The sequence below is a fragment of the Ambystoma mexicanum genome, chromosome 5p, assembly GCF_040938575.1.
Source record: "Ambystoma mexicanum isolate Mex_15411 chromosome 5p, UKY_AmexF1_1, whole genome shotgun sequence".
Classification (NCBI taxonomy): Eukaryota; Metazoa; Chordata; class Amphibia; order Caudata; family Ambystomatidae; genus Ambystoma; species Ambystoma mexicanum.
The window spans coordinates 306,484,804-306,502,969 of record NC_090930.1 but is presented as its reverse complement, the minus strand read 5'-3'; the positions used below and the strand labels follow the sequence as shown (position 1 = coordinate 306,502,969).

General features: G+C 47.0%; 1 protein-coding gene across 6 annotated transcripts in view; it reads left to right on the top strand.

Moving 5' to 3' along the window:
* Nucleotides 1-18,166, top strand: part of MTMR1 (myotubularin related protein 1) — a 1,542,631-nt gene that overhangs the window by 514,410 nt on the left and 1,010,055 nt on the right. The gene's annotated exons all lie outside the window — the stretch shown is intronic.

Here is an 18,166-nt window from a genome sequence, read left to right as displayed (position 1 = left end):
GCTTTCTGAATTTCCCTTTCTGTCTTCCTCTGTCTGCAGACAGCCTTTCTCTGTACTTTACTATTTGATGCAGCCCAGTTTGCCGGTGTTTTCTGTCCCTTTATGCTGTCCTGGTTACTGAAAAACATGATGTATTAATATTTACTTTCGTAGAATTAGTTACTGCCTTTTCTCCTTGGATTGGGTGGGAAAGGTTTCCTTTTGTGATATCATTTTCCCTGCTCCTGATCCTACTTTATTGAGATTCCACTCCATGTTTTCCATTGCACTTCTGCATTCATTTTCCATTGATTATTAGGTGTGGGTTTGTTGTTACAAGTTCCAGAGTGTTCCCCTTTTAGTTTTCCTCACGATTTATTATCACAATTCAGACTTGCCTTTTACTAGGGTTTATGTATTTTGTTATCTTTAACCCTTTGCTTTTACAGCCTTCTGGGTCCCTGTTTGATCTACAGGGTTTGTGAAATTACTGACATTCAAGTGGTCTTTCCGGTCCTCGTGAGTACTGTTTATAATTGCCTTATTCAGTATTCTACAGATTGTCAGTTCACAGAATCTGTCCTTGCTTGCCCGCTACGTGGGTTTAGCGCTGTCAGTATCTGTAAGAGCATAGTGGGTAAAGAGTTTGCCGACTTTCCTTTCAGTCATAAGGAGGTCCTAAGTGTTTACCCCACATCCCTTTTCCTATATTGGTAATACTGTTTTACCTTATTGACGTTCCTGGGTTTTACATATATACACAAGACTTGGGTATTATATACACGTTGTTAGATTCAGAGTTGTTAACAGTGCAACTGTGTGCACTTTCCCTTTTGCCATAGTATGCCTTCTTCCTTTCTTAACAGTAGCCCTCTGTGTATATAAATATAGATCCCTCTCTGCTGTGGTCCATTTGAACAGGTCCTGTTGCCAGTCTAAGTACACATGAGTATTGGCACGCTACCATGACACCAGGGGCAATTGTTTGCGTTCTGGGGTCATATGGGATACATTAGTCACCGTAAGACATACTTTACTCACCGCCATCGCATCTCCGATGGTTGGATCTGCCCAGATTCACATGCTGTGCAAATAGTCTGACATCTAGTGGTAATCGCTGATTATTGCATCTTTTTTTCAAAGATTAAAGTGACGTTAGCAGGGGCGTGACTAACACTATCCCTAATGTGATGTGCAGTGTACCAAAGATCCCTCGCGCATCGAGGTCCCACCAGTTGTTTTTCTTCTGCTGTGAGGGAGCCTTACAGAATGCGTGTGAGTACAGAAAAGAGAATGTGTAGGACGTCTATGCTCCTTCTAATCCAAGATGGGAGAAATACAACCACAGTGAGCAATGTACGTCTTCTGATGTTTGTGAATCTGCTTGAATCACATGCTGTGCATAGACTAGCGAACAGTACCCGCAGATGATGGTGGGATGTGTGAAGGAAAAGTAGCAAAGAGATGTCTTAGCACCGCTTGTCCCACCTGAGAATCAGACTTTGAGTGTGTGTCTAAACAGTAATGTTGGGTAAAAGTGTGAAAGAAACTCCAGGTTGCCGCTTTGCAAATGGAATCAAGAGAAACATTTGCAATAAATGCTATGGTAGCCCCTGTGCCCCGAGTAGAGTGAGCTCTAGGCGTAAAGGGTAGATCTCTCTTGGCAAGAGTGTAACATTGTGATGCAATGTACAATCCATTTGGAAATAGCTGATTTAGAGACAGGGCCTGGTTCTCTACCAGCTGCCAAAGAGACAAAGAATTGACTTGTCTTTCTTAGTGTTTTCTTTCTTTTCAAGGTAATAAATTACTGCCCTCCTCAAATCTAATGTGTGGAGATCAGTGGGATTTTGGAAGAAAGTGAGAAGTTCGATCGATTGATTCATATGGAACTTAGAGATAAATTTAGGCGCAAATCATGGGTGTGTCTGCAAAACGACCTTGTCCTTGTGAATGGTCACAAAGCGGTCCTGAACAGAAAGGGCCTGTAGTTCGCAGACTCTTCTTATAGAGGCGATGGCCACTAGGAAGGCCTTCTCAAGGGTTAAGGCTAGCCTTGTGCATGGGCTCTAAGGGAGGTCCCATTAACCTCGAAAGAAAAACATTCAAGTCCCATGCAGGAGTTGGGTTGGATATTGGGGGATGAAGTCATTTCACCCCCTCCATGAGGGCTTTAATGACGGGAACCTTCCACCATGAAACCTTGTTCTGTGAGGACAATATCTTTAGGGGAGCAGTCGATTGGATTGACGTTAGAATTGCACCAGATAAAGCACTTGTTGGAGTAGCAATGTCTAGTGTTAGGTTGAAGTTCTTCATTGAGTATGTCCATGCATCTCTGTGGGAGTTGAAGTTGGCCAAACTGACTGCTGGAGCCATGCTGCTAAATTGAGTGTTTTTGGGCACGGGTGAAATGTCTGTCCTTGGTCTTGAGACATCCTGTTGTAAGGGCAATGCAGATTCATTGGAGGGAAGATCGACATCCTCATGAGATGGGAGAACCAAGGTTGTCGGGTCCACATTGGTGCCACCAGAAGAATCGTAGCTGGGTACTGGTCCATCTTGTGCACTGGCCTGTTGAGTATGGGAACCGGGGGGGGGGGTTATTGGAATGGGGAGCATAGACACATTTCCTGGACCATGTTATCTAGAGACCGTTCCTCTTGGAGCGTGTCTGAGGATACCTGGAGGGGCGTAGTCTGTGCATTGGGCATTCTCCAAAAATGCGAACAGGTCGATCTTTGGTAAGCCCCATTATGCAAAGACGTTGAGTACCATGTGCGCTAGCAACCGCCACTCGTGCTCTATGGGTAAGGGGAAATCCCTGCTGAGCCCATCTGCCAGAAGATCGAGTTCCCCTGGAACATGTTGAGAGGAGGAACATATTGTGTTTGATTGCCCACTTCCAGATGTTCTGGGACAGTCTGGATAGCCCCGGAGAGTTAGTGCCCCACTGTTTGTTCAGGTAGTACATAGCCGTAGTGCAGTCTGTGTGGATCAGGACTGTCTTCCCCTGTAAAAGGTTTGGAAAGCTTTAAGGGCTTTGAATATCGCAAGTAGTTACTATAGATTTATGTGGGTTGGTCGCTACTGACGGCTAAAACTTCACGGCTCAATGAGTGAAACCACACATAGTAGAGCGAAAACAGGAACGAACATAACGAGTATTAGAGATTGCTATCTTTCTCCACAAGCATTTAATGAAATCTCTGAAAATGTAAGTCTTTCATGGCTTAGAAAGATAATAATACATCATTTTCTTAAACTGAATTATGATGAGACTGAGGTTCTAATTTAAAATTGCTGGCAACTACAGGCTGTAATATGTTTATTTGTTACTTGCAGAAATGTCTATGTTCAGTCCCACTCCAGTTCAAAAAGGAAATTGTTTTGTTCCTTTGGGCTCAATGTTGTCTGTTATACCTCACATGAATTCAGGTTCTGCTCTTCATGCATCCCTGTGATGTGTTAAATGATCGAAACTTCACTTCACTCTCTATGCATCCTCCGACCTTTAGCATGCTTGGTATAACAGACAGCATATGAAACTCGGAGAGGGTTCATGGAGTTCATATAGTGGTGATTTGTGAAGATTCATGGAATGATTGGGCAACCTTGTTTGCCAACAAGCGCAGAACCCCATGGTCGTCTCTCCAGTCTGAACTGTTACTTCTCCAGCATTGGATCTTTCATGGATTCACATGCTCATGAATATTACCCGTCAAGCCGGAACCATCGGAAATAAAAAAACATTCTTGCTTTAAACATAAGATACCAATGCTGGAGAACAGGAGTTGCAGGTAAGTAGTGTTACCCGCCTACCCAGTCCCCAGTTTCTATGCCCACCATTCCTCCCTATCTCACATCTTCCTTGACTACCCCATGCCCCCACATCCCTACCCCATATTCCTTCTCCACTGGCATACATCCCTTTGACTTGCCCTGCCTCACAACTTCACTGGCCCATATTGCTTTTCTCTTGCCTCATTTCTCCCTCCCCACCACCCCCCATGTTGGAGAAAATCCTTCCAGTACCCCACCTCTTATAACAAATAAATTAAACATCCGATTCATCTTTCCTCAGAACCACCTCTTCTCTCTTGATCCACCTCTTTTCACTCCTGGTCCGCATACCGCAATGTCTGCCTCTGGATCTCATCTGCTGCAATCCTCTTCTTCCACCCCAGTCACCTATCCACTTCTTCTGACCATTCATCACCTTTTCTCTGCCCCAGACCCCTCCTTGTTTAGCGTTAAACTTAAAAATCGACGATAGTGGCGTATGGGTGGGGGTCATGTGTTAGGCTTTCAAAACTGACTTATGGTACCTTTCCTGCAGCCTTTGACTTTTTCTTTTTAAACCTTTATTTTCAGCTGACGGTTACATTATAATAAAAAACATTGTACACATATCATTATGCTTATTATTTGACTACAGTGTAAAGAGGACATTCAATTAACAGTTAGGATTTAGCCTTAAGGGTTGGGAGACTCAGTTTCTGCCACCGATTTTTCTCGGATATTGGTTAGGTAGCATCGGAGTGGGGCCCAAATGTCTTTAGGTCTGCACGTGGGGGCCACTCTCCCAATGTAGCTTTCCTCGCATTTGTACATGAAAATCGAGTCTTTAAGCGATGCTTGGAGTGTGGGGTGGTCGACGTCTTCCAACATTTGAGTATGTTCAGTTTGGCCACCGCGCCCGCCACTGAGAATAGTCTGCCTATTTTGACTGAGACTTTACCTATGTCACGCAGTAGGCCTTTTACTTTTTGCTGGAAATTTCCCACCAGTGCAGGAGTCAAGGAGATTATGTCCAATTGCTGTAGAGTCCTGCAAGGTGTCGTACACTTGGGAATAGTGATTACAAACTCCTTCCAGGATTTGACTATTTCTGTACTGTGCTGTGATGACTCGTGGTCCTAATTTACATGATATATAACCACAAATGAATAAGGTTATCTTTTACCCTATAGTGCCTTGATTAATATCCCATCTGTTTTATTTGCAACAATAGAACCCCTTAGGCCCCATAATCTGATCCGCCCGTGTATTTATAAATAATAACCATTGAGTGCTGAGTCTGTGCCCCAGCCATTGTGGTGCTGCAACATGCTTAATGATTGCCTTAGGGTATAGTGGTGGGATTGCAGGGGCTGGGGTGGGCAGAGCACCACTAATGTATCTCCGGTGAAGGGACAGACAGCCCACAAACACAGCAGTGCAAAATATGGGAGAAGGTGGAGTGGGGTGGGGAGTTGAATTGCTCTAGGCTACCAGTGTAAATTGAGCACTCAAGCCATCTTCTAATTGGTATTTTTTATGCAGTGACCCGTAGCCTGACAAACTGACAGGGCTGGCAATAACTGACCAAAACTCCTAATTCACAATATCTCTATCAGCAGCCCCAAACAGTGGCCATACAATGGCATGCAGGATGCCTGGCTGTGTTCTCCTGTTACCCCTAGCTGGGTATGTAGGAAAACTGTTTTGAAACAGACCGGTGAGCAGTCTACAGCCTAATAAATCTCTCTCTAATCAATAGAGTTAAATGCTATGTATGTATATGTTGCATTGTACAAATCGTGTGTCCCATATTTTGAATTTAATTTTGAGAAATGTCCATTACATGGTTGTCAAAAAAATGAGCTCAAATTCCCTTAAAAACACAAAAACCGTGTTCCATTTTAGCGCATCAATTATAAATGCCTGCATTACATTACGCAGATCGTGTGTGCTTAGTATCCAATGTTCAGTACAACCATTCAATTCGTGATTGACTGAATTGGGCTTTTATTCCCATAACAAAAACAAAAATCTGTATTACATTTAAACGCTATTAGTTTCAAATGCCCGCATCCTATGTGACTTGAGCGTCTCAAGGATCAATTCTAAGCGTATTACTAACCATAGGTCCGCTAAGTGTAGCGGCCTGTCATGTAAGGGTTTACTTGAAAAGAGTTTGATCAGTCTCCTCGCGTCGGCATTGGCGCGTGGTCGCGCTGCCTTTCGTTTATCACTGGTTGTCATGGCAACATTGGTCCTACTATTGTGTCTGTCTCCTGACACGACAAAGAACTAGTGGGCGCCATGTTTTGGGCTAATTTTTACGTGTAAAGCCGAAACGCTTCAGGAAATGTGGAACTTGTGGAATGTGCAAATTTGCACACTCAAATACACAAACCTTTATTGACTCACGCTGAATTGCATTTAAAATTACTGATACCATTAACTGTCCAAGTAAATATATTGTCTATGCTATCATTTGCACATGCCATCGTATATCTATTGGGAGCATCATAAGAGCTCAGAACCAGAATACGAGAACACTTCTCAGGCATTGGCAGTCAAGATGTACTCCTGCCACTGGCACACCATTGGCAAACAGAACACCAATTGAAAGATAAGAAAAACCTGAAGTTCATTGGATTAAAGAAAGTGACACTGGGAGATAGGGGAGGGAATAAAGAAGCTCTCCTTCGCCAAGCCGATTCGTGCGACTGAGTTCCGCCTAAAGAAAGATAATGAGTTGACTGACTTCTTGTGAAACTGTAACTTATGAACCCTATCTGTGAACAACTGTGGCACATGAACAGCACTGAGGAAATAAGGGCTCCAGGCAGCAGTGATGAAGAAACAGTAATTTATTTCACTACAGCGACAGCGGCCTATGAGAGCCGAGTGCCAACATGGCTCTCTCCCTGCAGTCTCTCTTGTCTCTCATCCACATTCCTAGAATAACATTCTTAGAACTTAATGAGCTCATAGTGCAGCTCAATGTTTAACTAGGATCTGGTAATACATTTTTATGAACTTGTTTTAACTTATACTTACATCATAACACATCTCATCCCTTATGTGCATACAGCTGTTTACTCCACATAATAATCCTTAAACCAGCCGGATTTGTTCTTGACTCTATTTGAATGTGTCTCTGCTGCAGACCTTGAATTGTTGTCATCCTTGGAGCACTTATCTATGACACTAGAGTCTCTGATACTGTTATTAGCAAATTCACCATTGTCATGTTCACCATTGTCATGTTTATCATGTGCATTGTCCTTCATGCATTCTGGACATTTCACAATTCTGGACATTGACCAACACCCCCCCCCCCCGCTCTTCTACAATTACTACATTGTTTCTTACCGCAGATATTTTCTTGGGACCAATGTATTTGCTTTCTACACATTTGGGAGTGAATCTAGGGTTATTTATGAGAATACAATCTTCCACTTTCCAGGTATTACTTTTGACACTCTTGTCCTCATCAAATCTTTCTTTGTACACATCCTGTGCTTCTTTGAGAGTCATAATTCTCTCGCGATCAATGTTGGAACTCTTGGCCAAGTCCATCCACCCGGGACATAGTTTTGTTCCAGGTGTCTCCCTTTCAATGACATGAACGGAGATACATTTGTAACTGAGTGTGGTGTGGTACAGTAGTTCCATATGATTTCTCTTACTACACCAAACCATCTTAGATTAGAGGCCATGGCCAATTGCAAACCACCCTTTATGAACCTATTGGCTCTGTCAACGAGGCCGTTGGCCCTTGAATGATATAAAGCAGTTCTAGTGCGTTTGATGCAAAATTTCTTCAAGAAAGTTAACATCCTTTCAGAACAGAATTGTACTCAGTTATCAGTGATTAATTCTGTCGGGAAACCCTCCCTGTAAAACACTTCCTCGAAGAATAACACCATCTCTGCAGTGGTTGCCTCACGCAAAGCCTTCCATTCAATCCATTTGGAATGGTAGTCTACTAACACAACAATGTATTTATACCCATTGTCAAGGTTTTGTAATGGTTCCATCAAATCAACTGCAACTTTTTGCCATGGTTCACTAGGTACTTTGACAGGATTTATTGGTACTTCTCTAACCATCTTGGTCTTGTCACTCTTACCACACTCTCTACAACCCCTAACACACTTCTCTGCATCGCTGTCAATCCCGGGCCACCAGAAATATTGCCGCAAATATCTTTGTTCCTCCCATGCCCAGGTGACCTTGATGTGCTATATTCACTAAATGAGATCTGACTCCACTGGGGGGTATTATCCTATTTCCTTTTCTAAGTTTACATCCGTCCTCAGACATACTTAACTCGTCCTTCACACCAAAATATCTGTCAAAATCTTCCCACAATATTCTTGTGAGGCCATCCTTCTCTGGTCCAAATCATAACTTGATTCAACATTAAATCCTCCTCACCAGCTCTTATCCACATCTCTTTATCAATGGCATCATGCTCAATTTCTGCAATGCTCACATCTTGAAATTCAGGTGCTCCCTCCAATTCACCATCACACACAGGTAATCTGGATAAACAATCTGGTACCACATTCTCCCTCGCGGGAATGTAACACACCTTGAAATTATAACCCAAGAGTTCTACCATCCACCTCGAAACTCTTGGAGACCCTTTGGCCCACTCAGAACCGTTCATCAATTGAACCAAAGGCTTGTGATCTGATCTGACAATAAAAGGTCGACCCCATAGAAAGAACTTGAAGTGCGTGACTGCCCAAAATACTGCTAGTGCCTCTCTTCCAATGACCGAGTAATTTTTTTCTGCTCCTCTAAGTGGCCCGGATGCAAATGCAATTGTGTATTCAGTTTTACCTGAGTCAAACTGAGTCAAAACTGCTCCTAAGCCAAGGGTACTAGCATCAACTGAAAGCAACGTTTTCCTGCCAAACATGAATCCACTTAAAGATGGGGCCTTGACTATACAATCTTTGAGTTGCAAGAATGGTATATCCCGTCCGAGATCCCTCTCCCAATCCACCAGGTATCTCTCCTTTGTGGAGGGGTCGGTTCTCTCTAGGAGTTTGTAGAGTGAGAACACCTTCCCCCTGCCTTTCGGTGCTGTAAGAGTGAGCTCAAGAGCCGAAAGGGCTCTTGCCCCCTTTATCTTCACCACCCGATTTGAGGCCTAGTGCTGCAGTTAGGAGTACCGGAACCTCTCTAATTCTGAGACCCCAAATTTCTCCTTACACCTCTCAAAAGAAAGGGGGTGGCCCTCCTCCAGGAAATCCGATAGGATCCGGAGCCCTCCAGCCTGCCATTCAGCGAACCCATGTGGGGAGATTCCAGGGGTGAATTCAGGGTTATTCCACCAAGGGGTGTGTGGGCCTAACCAGGCAGTGCAACCCCATTTGTGGGCTGCCGCTTTCCATTTGCACACTGTTTTGCTGGTAGATGCTAACGGGCCTAGTTTACCTTGGCTTTTGATAGGTGGGAGGTGCGGGAGATCCACCAAAGGCACCGGGCTCCAGGCCTTTTCTATGTGCCTCCACTGGGGACAGTCTGAAGGGAGAACCCAGGCGAATGCGCGAGACAGCTGTGCCGCTAACGCATACCTGTTTACATCTGCCCCCCCCCCCCCCAAGCCACCCAGCTCCCTCCCCTGGAGCCAGATTTTCTTCACTATTCTGGGCCTCCCCCCTCAACGCCCCCAGATAAACTTCTGCATGTTCCTTTGTAGGGACCTAAGTTCCTTATCTGGTATATGCACTGGCAGGGCAGCGCAGAAGTATAGCATTTTGGGGACCAAGTTCATCTTCACCGCATTTATGCGGCCAAGCCACGATATTTCCTGCGCTTGCCATTGTTCCAAATCTTGCTTGAGCTCGCTGAACAGCCGCGGGCAGTTGCACTGGTATGTTAAGGATGGATCTCTAGGGATCCAGACACCTAGGTACCCTATGGATGAGGCGGCCAGTGGGATTGGGAGGGTCTGGCAAAGGCCCGCCTTCTGCCGTTTGGTCAGGTTGATTGCCATCGCTTCCGATTTGTCCACATTCACCCTGAACCCCGAGAGCTGGCCGAATACTTCGATTTCTTTCCAAAGACAGGCCAGCGAAAGAAGGGGGTCAGTTATCGTGAGCAGGACATCATCCACATACAACGCTACTTTATACTCCCGATTTCCCAGCGAGAGCCCCCGAATCCCCAGGTTATTCCGGACCCTATTCGCGAATGGCTCAATGGAGAGTGCGAAGATCGGAGGTGGCCAGGGTGCCCCTGGAGAGATTAAGCGTCTCTGACCTAGTGCTGTTGACCCGCAGTTGCATCGTGGGAAACTGGTAATTAGCCATCACCCAGGTCACAAAGTTCCTGCCAAAGCCCCAGTGCTGCAGAATGGTTCGGATGTAGCCCCAATCCACCAGGTCGAAAGCTTTATGTGCATCCAGTGATATTACCAGCGTCCCCTCCCCCGTTCTGGTGGTGCCTTCAATGAGGTTTATGATACGCCTAATATTATCATGTGTACCCCTCCCTGGGATAAATCCTGTTTGGTCTAGATCTATAATGTGCGGGAGGGGTGCATTCAGCCTGGCTGCTAGGATTTTTGAGAAAGGTTTACCGTCATTATTCAGTAGGGAAATAGGTCTATATGACGCTGGATCCTCAAGATCTTTACCTGGCTTGTGCAGTAGAACCGTTACCGATTGCACCATTGACTTGGTAATAGCCCCTGTCTCCAGAAATGAGTTGAATAGCCCAGTTAGATGTGGGAAAAGGAGTTATAAAATTTAGCCGTTAATCCATCGGGGCCCGGGGTGGAATTTTTCAAGGTTTTAATGGCCTTGGTCGTTTCTTCCAATGTGATCGGACCTTCGAAGTGCTCAATTTGGACCGGTGGTTGTGGGTTATGCTAGCACTAAGAAATTCCGGTAGCCCCGCGAGGATTGTAGGAGGGCCCTACATGATCTCTTTGTGGTACTCTATAAGCACCTTCATCTTGTCCCGGTTGTCATAATGGATATGACCCATCTTGTCCCTGAGGCGGGCTATATTATTCCTAGTGTGGGCTCTTTTTAGCTTGTATGCTAGGATGCGATTTGCTTTGTTGGATCTGCTATAGTAGAACTGTTTAGTAAATGCCAGGGATTTCGCTGAGTGGTGCGCCCAGTGCATCTCTAGCGCTATTCTAGCGCTATTCTAGCTTTGCATAGCCCCTTTCCCCCTTCCTTCAGCGACCTTGTAGGTCTTTTTACAATGAGGTGACCGTCCCCTCTAGTTTAGCCCCTAGGATCCTTGAAGCCCTTTGTAGCTCAGCCCTGGCGCTTATGAGTGCTTCCCGAATCACTGCCTTCATGGCATCCCAGACAACCCCGATGGGGGTCTCCTTCCCCAGGTTTTCAGAGTAGTTCTTTAAAGTTTCCTCTGTTTCCCTTTTTACATTTGCATCTAACAAGAGAGTCGCATAGGTTCCAACACCTCATTGGAGGTGGGGGGGACCCCTGGATGCGTTGGTCCGCCACTACGGATGCATGATCTGAGATTGTCCCTGAGTGAATCCTTACCCCCTCTAAGCATGGGTAGATGGCGGCTGTAATCAGTAACAGGTCAATTCTAGAGAAACCTCTATGGGCATGAGAATAGGGAGTGAAGCCTCGGTCCCCCCCCCCATTGGCCAGCCTCCACACGTCCACCGTCCCTATGTCCCTAAATAGTTTGGATAACGCTAGTGCTGAGGTGATGTCTAACTTGGACGGTGGGAGCCATTTATCTGCGTTGGGGTCCGGAACAGCGTTAAAATCCCCCCGATAATTAGGTGTCCCTCTGCGAATGTCAAAATTAGTGGAGTGAGTCTCGGTAAAAATTTGTCCTGGCCGGTATTTGGACCATCAATGGAGATTAAGGTAATTGGTTGTTCCATCAGCCACCCCTTCAGCAAAATGTACCTGCCCTCTGGGTCGCGCTTTACAGTGATTTTCGTCAGAGGGACTTGTTCACTTAGCAGGATAGCTATGCCTCTTTTCTTCCCCCCGGAGGTGGCAAAGAATCTTGCGTTGAACCTCTTGAATCTCACCTAAGCTTCATCGACCTGGAGCAGGTGAGTCTCCCCCCATCTGACTGAGTGTGTGCTCCACCGATCTACGTTTCCCCAGAAAATTGGGGCCCTGGACGTTCCATGTCAGCACTCTGAGCTCTCTTTCGTCAGCCTGCCCCATGGGATGCCCTGATAGGTGTTGCTATGGCGCTGGCGGAAAGCTCTCCCACGCTGGTTACCAATGCATTCCGAGACAGCCCACGGACACCCCAGGTAAGTGATGATCTAGGTGTTTGCCTGCCATAGTGTTTCAACATGCCTGAATGCAAATAAACATGCCCCTCTTTTCCCCTGAACTTAATTCCTCCAACTCCCTCCAACCCCCCCCTCAAAACTAAAAGACAGGAAATCTTCCTACCCCAACGGGCAACTGGGCAGACTCCAACTGCGAGCCCCTGTGGCCAACCGGGCCCAGCCTGACAACCTCAATATTTCCCAGCAACCGGACCTAATCATTAGCATTCAAGACCATCTACAGAGCGATAGTCAATAGAAGACCAAGCCAGCCCCGAAGGATAGTGGAGGGGTCAGGATCACCCCCGACCCCCAGACCCAATCCATCCGCTCCTGGCTCCCATGCCTGCTCGATGAATAGTGATCCAGCTCGATTTGGATTTGGCTTCCTCTGCGGCGGGCCCCGGGGTCTGTGCCGCTTATTCACCCTTGTCCATGATTTTCCAGCGTGCTTCCTGCCCTGCTCTCCGGCATGTGATTCCGCCTCAGATCCGTCACTCGACGCTTCAGTGGCCATTAATTTCTTGGCCCCCTTCAACGATTGGAATTGATACTGCACCCCTTCACAAAGGAATCTGGTAGATGTGGGGAATCCCCATTGATAAGGGATTTTCCTTTCGCGCAGCCAAGTCGTCAGTGGCTTAAGGGATTTCCTCTTTTGGAGGGTGGAGGATGCCAGATCCTGGAACAGAAGGATGTTGGAGTCCCGGAAAGAGATTTGCTGCATCGCCCTGGCTTTTCTCATGATCTCCTCCTTCAGTCTGAAGAAATGGACCCGCACCAAAACATCGGGCGGCATAGTCGTAGTGCGCCGAGGGGCCGTTCAATGGACACGTTCTATGCACAGTTCCAGCGGGAGTCTCCAGGGAGGGTTATGATGAATCTAAACAGCTCGAATCACTCGAATTCCGAGCTCGGGACTGCTTCCGGAATCCCTCGGATGCAGATGTTTCGTCTAGACCGATTTTCTGCATCTTCCAATTTCGATTCCAGTGCCTCACATCGCATTTCCAATGATGTTAGTCTATCTTGGCCTTTCTCCAGCTCGAATGCCTGGTCACACAGTGCATCCTCCACCTCAGCTGTGCGGCTTTCCACTGCTTCCACTCTTATCTAGGGCGTCGATTCTCTTTGACACTTCCTCCGTGCCCTTTTGGATTTCTTTAGTTAGGGCAGTCAAGAGGTCCCTCAAGTCTGCCCTGGTGGCCACCTGGTCTGGCTCCTCGGACGTCTGAGAGGCCCCCTGGTCCCTCAGTTGCTCCGCGGTCAGTCCCCCTTTTCTTGTTTTGTCTGGGTTGCTGTGTCCCATCATGGCAGCAATGTCTACTTGTCTGGCTGTTTTGCCACTTTTTGTCATAATTCCTGGCCCACCGGTGAAAGTTCCAGCCGCTGAGTAGTCCCCACCACCCACACCTTCGAGGGTGCAGTGGTATGGAGATTGGTGCTGTAGGCTCCCAGGCCTGCGTGGGCTGCTCCCAGTCCAGCAGACTAGATCACCCCTACCGCACCAACCAACCCTCAGGCCCACCTTGCTCCTTGTTTCTACCTACCACCCGGACTTCACTTCCGGTCAGGGGTCGCTCCCGAGTGCCCTGGAGTCCGTTGGCAGGAGGCAGATGCGGGTCCTGTGCCTGGCCCGTGGATGGCAGTGGTGCCCCCCGTGGGGTGACAGGGAAGCTGATGAAGGGCGCACCTAGGCTGCGGCGCCCTGAGGCCGGGTAGCAGGGAATCTGATGGTGAGGGCACCAACCGTGGGTCCGGGACCCCACCAGCCGCTACGCCGGCGGGTGATGCCGTTTTCAGCCGGCGCAGGACGCTGCCAGCACCACCTCAGAGCTCTGGGACCAGGGGGCAGGCGGCAGGTGAGCCCGTGGCAATGAATAGGTCTCCACATGGAAAGTTAAAGAAGTGGCGGAGGGGGCCGCCCAGGCGAGGGCCGTTAGCAATCGGGTCCTGAGAGGCACCGGCGGACCAGGTGGGGCCCGGCCCACAGCTACGCCGGGGGGAGATTCTCTCCATGCACCAACAGCCCTGGGCGCTGCAATTCAGTGCTCTGGGTGAACCACAGGGAGCTGCGGTGGAATGGGGGGCCTGTGAGCCAGGAGCCCCCACCTCCCGGACCTCACCTGGTGATAGCGGGTCCCGATCCAAGGCTCGTCGGCAGCTGCAGCAGGGCAGGCTGGCGCTCCGATGCGCACTCCACTCGGTCAGGGTGTGGGAAAGCCACCGATCCGGGTGATCGCTGTATGGGCAGGCAGCCCACCGGGAGCCAGCAGCAGTCACCGCCGAGCAGGGATGGGAGCGCCACACTCCAACCAGGGGTGTCGGGCAGCGATCATCCGGCAACCATGCGTGTCGAGGCTGGGAGCGGCTGGCTGCTTCATGGGAGGGCTCTCCTCCCCTCTTCGCCCCCGGCTCTCTTCTCCAGGCGGCGGTCACCGCCATTTTCTTCGTCCACCTCATGGCTCAGCTCGCAGCATGCAGGGCCGCCGCTTCATGCCCCCGCGAATGCAAGCGCCGGGGAAGCCGCGACTCGCTCACCAGGACTGCAACATTCCAGGGAGCCCTCGAAATTATGCTTGCGGTGTAAACTCTGCCAGGAGCTATTCAGGAGCCATGCCACCCGCGACAGCACCAAGCCACGCCCCCCTTTATTTTTATTGTATCTATACTCCTGACACACGACTATCACCAATTTATCCTGCATGAGGTATCCAACCCTTGAATTCTTTGCTCTTTGGATTTGAACCAATTTTTCCAAATTAAATTTAGGTAAGGTCTGACATGAGCCAAATTGTTTCGCAACAAATGTATGCACAACACAGCATAGAATTGCTGTTATTTACAAGACCTTTGGAACTGACTATGTGTTTTTTAAAAATATTCTTATTTTCTCTTATCCAAAAACTCCTGAAACTTCCGCCCCTTTCACCTCCCCTTAATGTCTGCGATTGTATCCTTGTAACACTGTATCTTTTGCCCAATGATAAATGCACAGCCCTAATTTGCCTTGATTTGAAAAAGAAACTGATGTGTTGAAACACATGTTTTTTTTATTACTTTCTTTCTGATTGTGATTTACAATACCTAATAAGAATCACTTTTTCACCAATCAAGTGTGGCGCAGTCTTTAATGTGTGCAGCAATTTACTTTGCTGTGTTAGTTTAAGAGGTTGGGGTCATTGCCTCTTCTTGCCGCACGCACCTCCGACACCATTTTGCGAATTTTAGCATAAATCAGGTGCACAGTTGAATTTAAGTTGGTAACCAAAACCCCACTCTTCTAGTTTCCCCCGTTACCCCTTTGTCATATGTTCTGTTTCTGTCCAACTCCATGACCTTCTATCTACATTCCTTTCAACTCCAAAACTGCTGGCCTGATAACCTGTTCCCAAAGAACAGAGGCTGATCTATTAGTTAGGAAAACATTATTGATCCAACGTAAGACCATATAGCGGACCTTCTTCTATTCCATCAGCTTTGTCGGAGCACTTCCATGTAGTAGAAAGTCTTGAATAGAGAAGACAAAAATTACAGTTAGGTGCTCAAGACCCCTTAACTAAGCTATAGGCGTACTCTGAGTGGAACATTCAACATTTTATGAAAGGGATTAGGAGGCAAGGGGAGAAAATTATGGTTATGAGATACGGATGAAGAAAATATTTCCCAATGTGTCAGGTGTAAAGCAGCTCGCAGGTAAAGGGAGTGATATGGCCTCCCAACTGACCAGATCATTAAGCAAGAAAAACATAAATCGCATCCCAGCCACGGCACAGATGAAGCCAAAGAATTACAAGAGAGACCAGGAGAAACTCTGAATGGAGTCTTGGTTTAGTACTCCAAAAGGGCTCAAAGTGCTGGAAAGGTCATGCATCTCAAGATCCAGCAACTGGTGCAGAAGTAAAAAAAAAACATAAATGAAGAAATGGGAGCAATAGTAATCCACGTTCTAAAAAATATTGGCCCTCAAAAGGTGCTACAGCCTGATTAGGACCCAACATATGGATCTCAAAGAGCTCAAAGAGGAGCATGCTAGACTAAAAGCAGAGCGATGCATACAGAATTAGTATCCCCCTAGCCTTAAATAGAATTTGTGCATCACAAACTGAGCTAACCCTCCAAATGCAAACCCCTGATAAACTAAGACACAGACTACCTTCTAAAATAGGCTCTACGCCCGTGTTGACCAAGATGAGCACTTCGTGCATGACCTCTGTGGTGATGGCCCTAACCCTGCATTGTTTAAGGGGAGGAAAGCACAAACGTAGCTTCCTTGGACTAGCGAACAATAAGGAACATCCCCCACACATTGAGATCTGCATGGAGGAGGGAGGTCTTTGGAGGGCCAGCAGCAGTGAAGCCTTGGCATGGGCGAGGCAGATTTTAGAGAGCTGGTTTGCTGGCTCACTGCTGGTAGCCTCCATGCTGGTGTGGTGGGGGATGGGCTTTGGTGCATTTATATCTTGTCCTGAAGGTGTTTGAGTAGCATGGACTGCTTGTGCAGGTGGTTCCAGGAATTTTGCAGGCAGAGGCGGTTGCCTGGCGGGACAAAGTCACAGCGCATTAGGCACATATGATGGTGAAATCAGCTGTCCCTGAGGCTGTTGATCTGATGTTATGGTGGATACCGGGGCTGGTGCAGAGAAGTGAGGAGCAAGTCTGGTGCGACGAACACATCAATGGTTCAAACAGGAATGTGCTTTTGAGTCAGATGGAAAATTAAATGGAAACAAAATGTGGTGGGGTGAAGTAGAATGGAATTAATGCCAGTTGTAAGCTATGTGTATGCTGTGGCGAGTCAAAAGGAGGACACTCTCTGAGGACATGGTGTATGATATTTTATTAAAGTAATCTGTAAGTCCTACCTTTCCCTATCACTGTGGGTGGTCCCTACATATGTTACGAACAAAGGTGCTCATTTCTCATTTGTGAATGTCCAAAGAAACCAGTCCGCTTTCCAAAACTACCCTAGCTGACCTTAACATTGTGCAAACTAACTTGGATTAGGATAATGACTCCCTTCTAGTACCAGTCTGTTTTTCTGCAATATAAAATCCGTAAATAGTCTCTCGTGACTTATTGTGTCAATCTATTTAGTTCAATTGGGCTATTGGGTCTTCTCACTTCTTTAATTGTCTCTTTTGGGATCTCTTATAGACTAGATATTATTGCACTGGTCGGCTTTCCCTTTGAATGATTACAGTTCAGTTGGATTTGGTCTACTTGACCTTGCTTGTAGCTCAATTGCCTAGTTTTTGCCACGGATAGTATTGCTCAGTGGCAACACGCTTGTCTTGAAAGCAAGATGTAGAGCAATACAGGTTTGAATCCCAGATCCACGCTTGGAAAGCTCTTCTGTATTAAGCGCGTCATAAGTAACCAATTATAATAATAAACTGTCTTGCATCTTGCTTTATCTTTATTATTGTACTTGTTTTGTTTAGCACATAGGGTTACTTTCCCCTTGTCCCAGGGTATTATTATGCACTTGTTTGCTCTCTCGTTATTTAACTTTTCAATACTTCTTTCTTTCATTGAAATCCCAATATGTGCAGTTCATTTGTTTCCAGGTTAACTCTGTTTTATAGCCTTTACTGAGACGAGGTGCTTGTGCGCTATGATTCCCTGTGGGCCTCTCTTGCTTCCTGTGCGCCCTATTAACTTAATTCTTGAAGAAGAACGTGTTCTTCTTCGGGGAGCTTTGCTCTTGCCACGGACCACCTACACCTTCTCTGGCAACTTTCGCCTTCTGTTCTCTCGCTTCGCCGCGGTGTCCTGTGCTTCACTGTGCAACTGGACACCCTATGACCCTCTGTTGCCTGGGATATCGGCAGTCCACCTGGGATATCGGCAGTCCACCATGAATTCTCCCTCGTGGTCTCACCACCACCTTCTCCTGTGCTCCTGCCTTGTCAGATTCCTATTTCCTCTCTCTTTGGTCTCTCTTAGAGTGCACGTCTCTCCATGTGCTCTTTGCAGTGGAAAGCAACATCTTTTTCCATAAGATAATGACATCTATTGGGAGTTTCTTCGTCCCAGTCTTGGTACTTGATAGTTTTAGGTATTTTCAAACACCCCATGCAGGCTACAGTGTACGTAGATTTGGGG